Source organism: Phascolarctos cinereus, unplaced genomic scaffold (genome assembly GCF_003287225.1).
Source record: "Phascolarctos cinereus isolate Bilbo 61053 unplaced genomic scaffold, phaCin_HiC Scaffold_5;HRSCAF=322, whole genome shotgun sequence".
NCBI lineage: Eukaryota > Metazoa > Chordata > Mammalia > Diprotodontia > Phascolarctidae > Phascolarctos > Phascolarctos cinereus.
The window spans coordinates 450,924,788-450,938,656 of record NW_027555958.1 but is presented as its reverse complement, the minus strand read 5'-3'; the positions used below and the strand labels follow the sequence as shown (position 1 = coordinate 450,938,656).

The following is a 13,869-nucleotide window of genomic DNA, read 5'->3' as shown; positions in this document are numbered from 1 at the left end:
AGAGGCTGAGTAGTAAAGATGAAGAGAATTCCCTGGTTGCATCTTAAAATGGAGGAGGGTCAGGGAGAAGCTCCCGGATGTCCAGATGTTCACCTCCACTCCGAGGAATATGAATTTCTGAGCTGAATTCATCTTGCAGAATGAGTTTCTGGAGATGATGAAGTCCAGGAAAGTAGCTGAGTGGGAAATGGTGAGAATTCCTCGGCCCTGGGTGTCATCTCCATGTTCAGAAGCAGTTGGGACACTTCAAAACTTCTGGATAACTGGAAGGATAGTGGAATAGAAAGGAGTCCTAGAACTTCAGGACTTTAAGCCACCTTCCTGATGCATTAATAAGCCTGCTCCCTGCCCAACATGGAAACCATTTCTCCTGTTATTGGTGATTTTGAACATTCTTTCATATGATTATTAATGGTTCACAATTCTTCTGAGAGCTTTTTTGTTCTTATCTGTTGACCACTTATATATTATTGAATAGCTTTTGGTCTTACACGTTTGTAGACTCTTAACAACATGTGGAGCCAGTGGGAAATGTAGATCTTCCCAAATGGAAGAAGCAACTGAAGAATCATGGGAGTAGAGAGTTAGTTGGGATAAGGAGACTGGGAACTTTTGAGCTGCAAGGAGGGGAGAGAGGGCAGGGGTGCAGACCTTCTACAGTGCTGAGCCAGGTGCAGGTGAAGGCTCTTCTTGGACTGAATATAATCCCAAGCAGTTGGAGCTCTGTCTTGCTCAGGGACCCGTTTGACGAGTGACCTGCCTGCCAGCAATGTGCTGTTTGTTTGAATGTTGTATCTACCTTGCCGCACTGTGTGACCTCGTGCAGTTTCTGCACTTTCCGCTTTCTCCGCATCACCTGTGTCTCACTGATACTGCATCTGGCATAGCTTACCCTTGGGAGTTTTCTCCCTTCTTACATCTTTTTTGTCTTGTGTTTGTACTGTTGTAATGCTTTTGTCTCTAGGTAAAGACAAGCCGTTCTGGGGGAGACAAAAGGGAGCCAGCCTGTGAGATGTCCTAAACTTAACCACAAGCCTGTGTTGAGTTTTTTCTCTGGCAACAAAAGGAAGGGCTTTGTGTTTTTGTTAGTTACCTATATGTCTTGGGGATCAGCTTCTCAACAGAAATATGCCTACTTGCAAGGATCTGACCTTCTAATAGGGGAAGGGCACTGAAGAGGTAGGAGGGGGGTCACGTTGTGAAGGGCTTTATACGCCAAAGAAAGGTTTCAAAATTCTTAATTGTAGAAGGAATAGGGGAACATTGGTTTTTATCAAGTAGGGGAGCCACATGGTCTGACCTGCTTTTTGTAAAACTGTTTTCGGAGCTGAGTGGAGCATGGATAGGAGGTGGAGAGACTTGAGGCAGGGAGGCCAATTAGAGGCCAGGTGAGATGTTGAAGGCCTCAACTCGAGTAGTGGCTGCAAGTGAGTGGAGAGAAAGGATGCTCTGAAGGAAGAAACAAGAAGACCTGGCAATAGATCGTGTCGAGAGCGAGGAGCCGGGGATGGCGCCAAGGTGGTGAGCCAGTGAGCCTGGGAAGGGAAGGTCTGGGAGGATGGCAGTCTGTGCCCATGGAGAGACTACCCAAACCACTGACATTTGTATCCATTGAAGTGTCAGGAATAGTAGTAATAGGATGAATCAGTAGCGGTGCTGTGAATAGAATCAGGGTGAGAAGTTACAAAGAATGCTGCCCTTTGGAAAGAACTTTGCATATGATGTCGTTCAATTCTTCCCCTAACTCTGTGAGGTAGATGCTGCAAGCATTAGGATACCCATTATGTGGAAAAGGAAACCTCCCTGCACAAAGTGGGTGCTTAAAAATGGTGGCATTGGAATAAAGATTCTGTAGGTGTAGACCAGCTTTTGCTGCTGAGGTTCCCAAATTCATTGGCAGGAGCCATTTGGGAGAGAGAATGATTAGAAACAGTGATGACGACAGCGACACCAATTCACATCGATGTAGTTTCATTTATCTTTCTATCCTTAGTATATCATTGGCACTTAAAAAAAACCTCTTTTTTATTCATTGCTACATCTCTTTACGGTTTATAAAATGCTTTCCTCAAATCAACCTTGTCAAGTCACCACTGCACGTCTTATCATCTCTGTGGTAGAGAGTGCCGGACTCCTTCACATGACTTTTGGACACCTGGGTTCAAATCTAGCAGTGTGACGCTACTGGTATGACCCTAGGAAAGTCACCTAAATTCTCTAGGCCTCACTTTCCTCATCTGTGAAACGAGGAATCTGATTGTATGGATTCTCCAGAGGGCCCTTATGCCTCTGTACCTATGACCCTGTGACCCTCTTTTATATGTGGCTTACAGAATTGATGTGACTTTCCCCGAATGTTATGCCCCTCGTTAGGCAGAAGGTAGATAAGGTGGGGGGGGGACTCAGTTCAGGGTCTTCTCATTTCCCACATCTGTGAGCAGCTGCCACAATGGCAGGGTAAGTGAAAAAGGGATGGACTTTGGGAAGGATGTAAAAGAAAACAGACAACAGTGAGGGGGCTCTTCCTGTCCTCCCCTGAGAAGCCCTTCAGGGATCCATCACTAGGCCTGCTTGGGCCCCCTTGGCTGTCTGATGGAAAGCTGACTGTCTGAGTCACCAGACTGTCGAGGACTGTCCATGCCAGGCCAGGTACCTTGGACTGCCTGGGGAGGCCACAGGGCTCAGTCCTGCCTAGTGGGTGACTATGGGCACAGAGGCTTTGTCACTGGCATCAGGCAGGATTCTGGAACCTGACCAGGTCATAGGATTCCCCTACTTCTGAGTTCTGCTCTTGAAGCCGTCACAAAGACTTAATGTCCAGGGAGGGTTCATGGGAGGCTATTGGCCACAGGTATCTCCATCTGAAACTCAGCAGTCTCCCTACCAAGAGCAAGGCCTTTCCCTCTCAATGGGGAGGCAGCTAGGTGGCCCAGTGGATAGAGTGCCAGGTCTGGATTCAGGAAGATCTGAGTTCATATCCAGCCTCAGACATTTACTGTGTAACTGTGGCAGATTACTTAACTTCTTTCTGCCTCAGTTTCCTCATCTGTAAAAAATGGGGATACTAACAGCACCTACATGCCAGGGTTGTGAGGATCAAATGGGATAATATTTGTGAAGTGCCTAGCACAGTGTCAGCACAGAGGAGGCTCTTAATACACACTTGTTTCTTGCCTCCTTCCCTCGATGCATTCCGTATCCTGACGTCACAGGTTCTGTCTGCTCACCCGTCCTCACCCAGGCTCCTCACCCTTACCTGAATCAACCGAGTGTTTCCTCACCTCCACATCTTGCTTCTCCTTGTCCCCCTGCCACCATCTGGGACCCGGTGCTGAGAGCACAGAATGCCCATTGTTGTAGCGATGCGGGGGCTTAGAGCACAGACTGTAAAGTGGTCGAATTGGAGAGACGGTCGAGATGAGCTGATACAGCCCCCTCCTTCTACAGCTTGTAAATCCAAGACCGAGAGAGGGGAAAGGACTTGTCCAAGGTCACACCCTGGGTCAGTGGCAGAGGAGGCCTTCTCCCCCATCTCCAGATTCCCGGGCGATGCCCTTTTTGGGCTCCAGCGTCAGGAAGTCCCCGGATTGTTGTCAACAAAAAGTACAGCGATTGGGTTTGACTTTGGCTTTGGCGTGAACACTGAGGCGGCCAGAGGCGAATGTGCGTTTCAAAGAGATGAAGAGAGCAAACGAGACGCTGGGATTTCCATTTTACCAGGAGACTGGCGCTGAGTGGGGAAACCCCGCAGTCAGAGTCAGCAGTGAACCACTGTGTGCACATAGGCAGGAAACAGAGAGAACGTGTGTGTGTGTATGTGTGTGAGAGAGAATGTGTGTGTGTGTGTGTGAGAGAGAGAATGTGTGTATGTGTGTGTGTGAGAGAGAATGTGTGTGTGTGAGAGAGAATGTGTGTGTGTGAGAGAAAGAATGTGTGTGTGTATGTGTGAGAGAAAGAATGTGTGTGATATGTGTGTATGAGAGAGAGAATGGGTATGTGTGTATGTGTGTGAGAGAAAGAATGTGTGCGTGTGTGTGTGTATGAGAGAATGTGTGTGTGTGTGAGAGAATGTGTGTGTGTATGTGTGTGAGAGAAAGAATGTGTGTGTGTGAGAGAGAATGTGTGTGTGTGAGAGAATGTGTGTGTGTGTGAGAGAGAGAATGTGTGTGTGTGTGAGAGAATGTGTGTGTGAGAGAATGTGTGTGTGTGAAAGAATATGTGTGCATGTGTGTATGAGAGAGAATGTGTGTGTGTATGTGTGTGAGAGAATGTGTGTGTGTGTGAAAGAATGTGTGTGTGTGAGAGAGAATGTGTGTGTGTATGTGTGTGAGAGAGAATGTGTGTGTGTGTGAGAATGTGTGTGTGTGAGAGAATGTGTGTGTGTGTGCGTGTGAGAGAATGTGTGTGTGTGTGAGAGAGAGAAAGAATGTGTGTGTGTGTGAGAGAGAGAATGTGTGTGTGTGTGAGAGAGAGAGAATGTGTGTGTGTGAGAGAGAAAGAATGTATGTGTGTGTGAGAGAGAGAATGTGTGTGTGTGTGTGTGTGAGAGAGAATGTGTTTGTGTGTGTGTGAGAGAGAATGTGTTTGTGTGTGTGTGAGAGAGAATGTGTGTGTATGTATGTGTGTGAGAGAAAGAATGTGTGTGTGTGTGTGAGAGAGAATGTGTGTGTATGAGAGAGAGAACGTGTGTGTGTGAGAGAGAATGTGTGTGTATATGTGTGAGAGAGAATGTGTGTGTGTGTGAGAATGTGTGTCTGTGTGTGTGTGAGAGAGAGAATGTGTGTGTGTGAGAGAAAGAATGTGTGTGTGAGAGAGAATGTGTGTGTGTGAGAGAATGTGTGTGTGTGAGAGAGAGAATGTGTGCGTGTGTGTGTGAGAGAAAGAATGTGTGTGTGTGTGAGAGAGAATGTGTGTGTGTGTGAGAGAAAGAATATGTGTGTGTGTATGTGTGAAAGAATGTGTGTGCATATGTGTGTATGAGAGAGAGAATGGGTGTGTGTGTGTGAGAGAGAATGTATGTGTGTGTGAGAATGTGTGTGTGTGTGAGAGAATGTGTGTGTGTATGTGTGTGAGAGAAAGAATGTGTGTGTGTGTGTGAGAGAATGTGTGTGAGAGAGAATGTGTTTGTGTGTGTGTGTGAGAATGTGTGTGTGTATGTGTGAGAGAAAGAATGTGTGTGTGTATGTGTGTGAGAGAGAATGTGTGTGTGTGAGAGAGAATGTGTGTGTGTGTGTGAGAGAGAGAATGTGTGTGTGTATGTGTGTGAGAGAGAGAATGTGTGTGTGTGTGTGAGAGAGAGAATGTGTGTGAGAGAAAGAATGTGTACATGTGTGTGTGAGAGAGAATGTGTGTGTGTATGTGTGTGAGAGAGAATGTGTGTATGTGAGAGAAAGAATGTGTGTGTGTGAGAGAGAATGTGTGTGAGAGAATGTGTGTGTGTGAGAGAATGTGTGTGAGAGAAAGAATGTGTGTGTGTGAGAATGTGTATGTGTGTGAGAGAAAGAATGTGTGTGTGTGAGAGAGAATGTGTGTGTGTATGTGTGTGAGAATGTGTGTGTGAGAGAGAATGTGTGTGAGAGACAGAATGTGTGTGTGTGTGTGTGAGAATGTGTATGTGTGTATGTGTGTGAGAGAGAATGTGTGTGTGAGAGAGAATGTGTGTGTGTATGTGTGTGAGAGAAAGAATGTGTGTGCATATGTGTGTGTGTGAGAGAGAATGTGTGTGTGTGTGAGAGAGAATGTGTGTGTGTGAGAGAATGTGTGTGTGTGTGTGTGAGTAAGAATGTGTGTGTGTGTGAGAGAATGTGTGTGTGTATGTGTGAGAGAAAGAATGTGTGTGCATATGTGTGTATGAGAGAGAGAATGAGAGAGGAGAGAGGGAGAGAGAGAGGACACGACGCCGAAGCTGTATGAATGCATTGTAATGGCTCATCATTTAAATGCGCCAGTCAGGAAATTCAAAGTTATTCCAGTAGCAGTCATAACTCAATTACACAGAGCACAACACACACACACACACACACACACACACACACACACACAGCCATTAAAAAGTAATGGCATTTACAGGAACACAAAATAATCCAAGGTGGTAGGCCCAGAATTGTAGAGGAATAATCATTTTTCGTTCCCGGACTCGAGTACCTTGAAATTTCTTTGCCACGTAGCCATTCAACCCGTATTTCTGCTCTAACTGTTGGGTTGCCCTCAGTTGTATAACTTGTTCTTTGAAGTACAGGCACTGAAAAAGTGAGGCACATTCATGCCATTGAGGCGCTTTCCTAGAGGGGTCTCTCTCTTTTCCCCTGGAAGTTTAGCTGGACTGAACTGACCTGGAGTTGGTGGCACTGTGGGGAGACCTCTGGCTTTGGATTTCAGGCCAGGGTCAGCCTCTTCTTGGCCGTGTGGCCTTGGGCCAGGCTCTGCTTTGGGACCTTACTCCCTTGGAGGTGGAAATTGCTTTGAGACCACCCAGCCCCTCATTTTACAGCTAAGGAAACGCAAGCCCAGACTGGAGGAGGGAGCCACTTGCCCAAGGTTGTTACCCGCCAAGGAAGTGTGTGAGGTGGGATTGGAACCCAGGCCTTCCTGGCTCCCAGGCTAGCAGTCTTGTCTCCTCTGCCATTTGCTTCTCAAGCAGGCCTGCACAACCTGGAGCCTGCCAAAGGATTTCTTCTGCATATTAAGGATGTTTCACTCTACATTTTTCAGGGGCTGCCCCGAAATCCCTTGGCATGGGACAAGTGGCCCAACGGCTGCAAGTGGCCAGTGGGCCACAGGCTGTGCAGGCCTGTTCTAAGATGTTCTGTCATTCCCTTCCCTGCGCCTCAGTTTCCTTCTCCGTACAATAGAGGGTGACTCTTGTATCCCTGCTCCCAAGGAGGCTGAGCTTGGTGGGTCTTTTGAAGTCAGGAGTTCTGAGCCCATCTGGTGTCTACACACCTCCTGGAATCAGGGAGATCTGAGTCTGAATCCTTTCTTTCACTCTTAGTGGTTCTATAAGCCTAGGAAAGTTACCTAACTTTTCTTGCGTAGGAGACAGTGCCCACGTTGAACTTTAGAGAAGGCTGTGGGTTCAGAGGAGCCCTGGTGACTCCCGAGTCATTTGTGCTGGGATCCCAGGGGTCACAAGCAATTGAGCGGAAGGGACCAGAGAGAGCCTGGGTTAAAGGACTTTAATTTTTATCGTTAAGGAAACCAAGGCCCCTAATAGTTTAAGTGACTCGCTAAGGAGGATACCAGGTGCCTAGTAGCAGAGCCGGATTTTACCAGGTTTCTGTTTCTTCCTACTCTGGTCACGGGTCTTTCTGCGCCATGCACTGATGATATCATGTCAGGGATTCCAGTTAACTGGGTGACTTCAGCAACCTGAGTCTGGGATGGGGGGAGGGGCAAGGGTATTCAACTTGCCCTCCGAAGATCCCGGTTTTGGTCTCTGCCCTGTCACCCACTCCTTGTTTGACCTTGGGCAAGTCACTTCTCTTTAGGTTTCAATTCCTCAACTATAAAATGATAGGCTTAGACCAGCAGCTCTCTGAGGTCACTTCCTGCTCCAAATTCAGTGAGTCCGGTGGAAGTGTTCTTAAGCAACTGTTGTGTGCTGCTCCTGGTGTGAGGCCCTGGGGATGGAAAGACCAAAGCAAGGCCATTCCTGCCTTCCAGGTGCTTCCAGGGAGCACATGGACAAACATATCCAGCATCAGTACAAAGAAAATAAATACAAACAGTTGGCCGAGGGAATGGGGTGCCACATGGGAGGGGGGTCAGGACGGGGCTGCTTCTTCATGTGGAAGCTAAGGGAGAGAGGGATTCTGTGGAGCGGAGATAAGGAGGGACAGCATTCTGGTCCAGTGCAAAGGTGTGGAGGTGGGAGATGGGGAGTCACATGTAACAATGAATGTGTTCTACGCTCCCTTGACCTCTGAAGAACTGTTCATCGGCTGTAGCAGGAGGAGGTGAGGGTAATTGAGGATGCTGTTTAAGTCCTAAAGCAAGGAGGAGCTGCTTCTTAGTAAAAATCTGTTCTTTGGTAGAGACACTGAATAGCAGGGCTCCAGTTACTTTAGACAGTATAACTGCTTTTATTACAGCATGCAAATGGTTTGTCTCCAAACACAGTGACAGAGTAATGCAGTGGGGCTCTTTCCATTTCAGGTAGTTAGGGAGGAAAGGGGAAAAACAATCATTTGACCTTATCTTTTAATGAAAGAAATGTGTAGCCTCCCTAGCAAGTGCAGTTATTGTCTGTTTGTTCTGCTGAGGTGGGTTTTGCTGCCTTTACACACCCCCACATGGATAACCAATATTTAACAATCAAAATTATGATCGTGCTCTGGCAGAGAAAAGTCCTAGAAATGTGTATGTCTCTCGACGGAGCAGGCACCTGATGAAATAATGCGATAATGATATCTTATTTCACTCTGATAAGTAGGCCTACTGAGACTTCCAGAAAGAGACTTTGGGGCTACATGGAATTTCTGACATTTAAATGGCTTATGCTGATGATGAATGTGGCATAAAGCTCAATTTGTTTTATTTTTATATTGAAAACTACTTCGCACGAAAGTTGCAAGCAATTCGTATTGGTTTAAAATGGCAAAAACAGATTATTAATTAAAATTGACCTTTACCCAGAATATGTATTCCACCTCTTGAGCCAAAAACAGCTTGGAAGGAAAAGGTGACAAATGAGAGCCGGGCCTTAGTGACACACCATGAGAAGGGCCTGTCAGGAGGGCTGTTAGGAAGCCATATTTCCAGGCCTTCATTTGAAGAGAAAATTACATGCAAGATGAAATTCTGCCCACAAATTCTCAGCCTACAGGGTGACCTGGAGCTCTCCATCTCCTGGAAGCAGGACCCCTCAGGGAGAGCCTTTGAGGGGAAGGCTTGGTCTGAGCTGCCAGCATTGGAGAAAACCTTTGTAAGAGTCTTTTATTCCTGACATGTTGCAACATTTACATGATAACCCACCAGTGTTGTGCACAGAATATCTGGTTCCTTGCAGGCAGAGAGATAGATAAATAGAATGATAAGGCATCTATTAGGTACTTACTGTGTGCTAGGCACTGTGCTAAGTGCCTTGAATATAAATAAAAGAACAAAGAAAGACAGGCCCTGTCTTCAAGGAGCTTCCATTCTACTGGGGGAAAACAATATGTAAAAGGAACCTGGGAATATTGGGGGAGGGGAGTAACAACATCAGGAGAGTCAGGAGTGGCACTGGGAGAGAGGTAAGCCTGGAAGGCCTGGGCACTTCTTCAAACAGTGATTCTCAGCAGTAACTCATCAGTCAGAGAAGGTGGGTGGGAAGCAGGGGCAGAAGCATCCTTCACAGGGGAAAGGCTCATTGCAGCTGTCTAGTGTGCAGGGTCCAGTTCTGAACAGGCATTTCCTGAGACCTCAAAATTTTTCTTTGAGACTCTGGCCACAACTGCCCTATATGTGTTTTCTCCCCCTATTAGAATGGAAGTTCTTTGAGGGAAGGGATTGTATTTGTATAACCAGTACTTAGCACAATGATTGACATGCAATAAGCACTAAATACATCGTTTTAAAAATTCATTCATTCATTTGTCCACTTGTAGTTACTTCATATGAGTCTCAGAATACTCCTGGCACATGATAGGCACTTAATAAATGCTTATTGAGGTACAGGGAATACTGATTATTTTGCTTTATTTTTATTTTTAATTTATTATTATAATATATTTCCTTTCCCTCATATCTCTGTGCTCACTGGGAAATAAAAGAAAAACAAGACCATTGTAACAAAATATACATAGTCAAAAAACCCAAATTCCTTCACTGGCTGTATGAGAGGCCTGCTCCCTACCCCCACTCCCCCCCACCTCCTTTCCCTAAGTCTCATTCTGCATCCTGAGTCCATTACCTCACCACTGGAGATGGGCATCACGTTTCATCATGACACCTCAGACATTGTGACTGGTTACAGTTTCAAAGTTGTTTATAGTTAAAATATTGCTGTTGACATAAAAATTGTTCTCCTGGTTCTGCTCATATTACTTTACATCAGTTCATACAAGTTTTCCCAGGTTTCTCTGAAACTTTCTCTTTCATCATTTCTTTCAGCACAATAGTATTCATTGCATTCATACACCACAGTTTGTTGAGCTACTCCCCACTTGATAAATAGTAGAATCAGTCAATCAGTAAACATTTATTAAGTACCTACTGTGTGCTAGGCACTGTGTTAAGTGTTGGGAAAACAAAAGGAGTCAAAAGATAGCCCCTGCCCTCAAGAAGCTTACAGTCTAAGGGGGAGACAACATGCAAATAAATAGATACAAAACAAGCTAGGTAGATAGGATATGAATGGGATAACCAGGAGATAATTAGCAGAAAGAAGGCTTAGGAATTAAGAGGGGCTGAGGAAGGCTTCCCGTGGAAGGTGGGATTTTAGTTAAGACTTAAAGGAAGCCAAGGAGGTCAGTGGTCAGAGCAGAGGAAGGAGAATGTTTCAGCTGTAGGGGATAGCCAGAGAGAATGCCCAGAGCTGAAAGGTGGAGGGTCTTGTTTGTAGAGTAGCCAAGAAGCCAGAGTCACTAGATTGAAGAATGCATGTCAGGGAATAAGGTCTCTCCTGAAGTACAGTTCCATATCTCCAACTGTGTTTTGGACATCTCAAACTGGTTGTCCCCTGTGGGTGGGGTAGGTTATGAAGGGTTTGAATGCCAAACAGCCAATTCTGAATCCTGAGGGCAATAGGAAGCTGCTGGCGTTTACTTGGGTAGAGGAGGTGGGGATGTAATGAGACCTATGTGTTAGGAAAATCACTTTAGTGGCTGAATGGAGGATGGACTGGGGTGGGGAGAGACTTGAGGCAGGCAGACCCCCCCCCTCGCCCAAGTAGCTGTTGCAGCACTTCAGGCTTGAGGTGATGAAGGCCTGCACTAGGGCGGAGGTGAGGCAGGTTCAGAGGAGAGGAGGGTATGTTTGAGAGATGTTGGAGAGGTGGAATGGACAGGCTTTGGCAATAGCTTGGATGTGGGGGCTGAGAGATAGTGAGGAGTCCAGGATGACTCGCAGGGTGCGAGCCTGAGGGACTGGGAGGATGGTGTTGCCCCCTACATCAATGAAGAATACAGGAGATGGGGTGGGGAGGTTAGGGGAAAAGATAATGGGCTCTCAATTCTGAATGTATCGAGTTTACTTGCTGCTGCTGTTTGCCCTTTGTTCTCAAAGAAGACCATGACATCAGGGAGGGGATGCCATGACATGCAAGCGAATTGAATCTAAGTGAGGGAGGCCTGTGCAAGGTCACCTCTCCTCCGGAGCCATCTGGGTCCAGTGGCCAGATATGGATCAGGATGACTGGAGATGGCCCAGGATGCGTTAGAGGACTTTGGCCTTTTCAGGCTAAGGTCTTTAATGGGTCTCAGTTTGACTGAGGCAGCATCCATTCAGGCTTAATAAAATGAGGTAAAGAATGGCCTCTTAAAAAAAAAAGATCTGGGAGGGGAAGACCCTCAGGGTTTCTGGCCAAAATAGAAACAATTATCATTTACATTCATTCTGAGCCAATCAGGGCCCACGGCTTGGTCTGGGACCAGAGTAATTTGGGATTAAGGCTGGTCTTTAAGAGAAAAAACCAAAGCAAAAAGATGTCTACTGGACGGCAAAGCCAAGATGATGGATTAGGGGCAGCCACCCAGCTCAGCTCTCCCAACATTCCCCTACAAACAGCTTTAAAATAGTGCCTCAAATCAAATATGCCCAGTTGTATATAGAAATGTAACTTACCCAGTAGAGAACTAGGTGGGGAAGGGGATACAAGAAGTGGGTGAGGATGATAAAGGGGAGAGTAGATTAAGGGAGGTAGAGGTTAGAAGCAAAATAGACTTTTGAGAGGGATTGGAGAGAGAGAGGGAAAGAGATAGAGATAGAAACAGACAGACAGATACAGAGAGAGAGAGAGAGAGAGAGAGAGAGAGAGAGAGAGAGAGAGAGAGAGAGAAAGAGAGAGATTTGCTTAGTTGCAGTAAGTTGTGTAACATAATTTTGTAGTGGATCCAGTCAGAAAATTTGTATGATTTTCTCCACCTTTGTTCAGTAGTATGTGTGTAGGCATGAAGGCAATGAATGGCAGGAATGATCCAAGGCTGAGGCTTGGCTGCATGTAATTGGTGATATGATAAGGGAGCTAGAAATTCAAGAGAGGAGGACAGTGTAGAGTTGAATTGGTTCACCAAGTGATCAGTATGGGATTAAGAGGAGAGTGGCTAGTGCACAGAAGATGGCCAGGGAGAGACCTGAAGGGTCAAGGGATTGGAGGTCATGGTGCAAATGAAGAGTAGGGTTTTGTAAGGGAAGCCAATAGATTATGGTTTGATAAGAGGATTTCAAAATTATTATTTTTTAATTAATTAATTAAATTTAGTTTTCAACATTCACTTCCATAAGCTTTGGAATTTTAAATTTTCTTCCCCTCCCTTCACATCTCCCTCCCCAAGACAGCGTGCAATCTGTTATAGGCTCTACATATACATTCCTATTAAACATATTTTCACATTCGTCATGTTGTTAAAGAAGAATTAGAACCAATAGGAGGAACCACAAAAAAGAAGAAACAAAATGAAACAGAAGGAAAAAAAGAGCAAATAGTATGCTTCAATCTGCATTCAAACTCCATAGTTCTTTCTCTGGCTGTGGATATCATTTTCCATCATGAGACTTTTGAAGATGACTTAGATCCTTGCATTGCTGAGAAGAGCTAAGTCTATCAAAGTTAGTCATCGCACAGCATGGCTGTTATTATGTACAACCTTCTCCTGGTTCTGCTCACTTCACTCAGCATCAGACTTTCCAGGTTTTCCAGGGTCATCATTTCTTATAGCATAATGGATTTCCATTACATTCATATGCCACAACTTGATCAGCCATTCCCCAATTGATGGACATACCCTCAATTTCCAATTCTTTGCCAGCACAGAAAGAGCTGCTATAAATATGGATTTCAAAATTCTTGAATGTGGAGGTGGTATATTTGTAAGTAATGGTAAGATCAAGGATGTGACCATCTTTACGTGTGGCTGAGGTGGGTGGGAGGAGTAATTCATGGGAGGTGAGTAAGTTGAGTAAATGAGGGTGTTTAAGGGAGAATCAGTATGTATGTTAAAATCCCCTTCTAGGAGGACAAGCATGGGGGAGGAGAGAAAGGTTGTGAGCCATGGATTGAACTCCTTGAGGAAGGAGCAGGACTGTCCTGGGGGTCTGTAAACAACAGCTACCTGGAATTTGATTGTGTAGCAGATCTGAATAGTGTGGCCCTCACAGGAAAAGAGGCTGCTGAGTGAAGGAGGAGGAGGGAGGACCTGGGGAGCAAAGAGCAATCCAGCTCCTCCAGCTCTAACAGTGAGCCGAGGGTACAGCCAGTACTGGCAAGGGTGGCCAGGGAGGCTGTGTCATCAGAAGGGGGCCAGCTTTCAGTCATAGTGGAGGGAAGGAGTGAGAGAGGAAAAGATCTAGGATGAAGGAAAGTTTGTTGTCTGTGGCACAGGCATTCCAGAGGGCACAGTGGAAGAACTGGGTGGCATTTGGGTTGGGAGGGTTGAGGGGGATGGGAATGAAGAATCAGGTTGTAGAGTGTTGAGTCTGGTTTGGATGAGAATCTACAGGAGTTCAGAGTCACTGGAATGTGAAGGGTATGAGCAGGTGGGAGAATGTTCATCACTGAGTGGCGGGCACCCTCCTCTACCCTCAGAGGACAGGAGCATCAGGAGAGAGGAGGCCTGAAGTCAAAAAGGGGCACTTCTTTGCACCAGGGGTTCTCTCTGCCTTTTCTCAGGGCACATGCTATGCCTGGCCGGAGGTGGAAGGGGCGTCTCACCTGAGGAAGCTGGCACAGGG

At 46.0% G+C, this 13,869-nt stretch overlaps 1 protein-coding gene across 1 annotated transcript in view; it reads left to right on the top strand.

Annotated features, from left to right (window-relative positions):
* Positions 1-13,869, top strand: part of AGBL4 (AGBL carboxypeptidase 4) — a 900,343-nt gene that overhangs the window by 71,139 nt on the left and 815,335 nt on the right. The gene's annotated exons all lie outside the window — the stretch shown is intronic.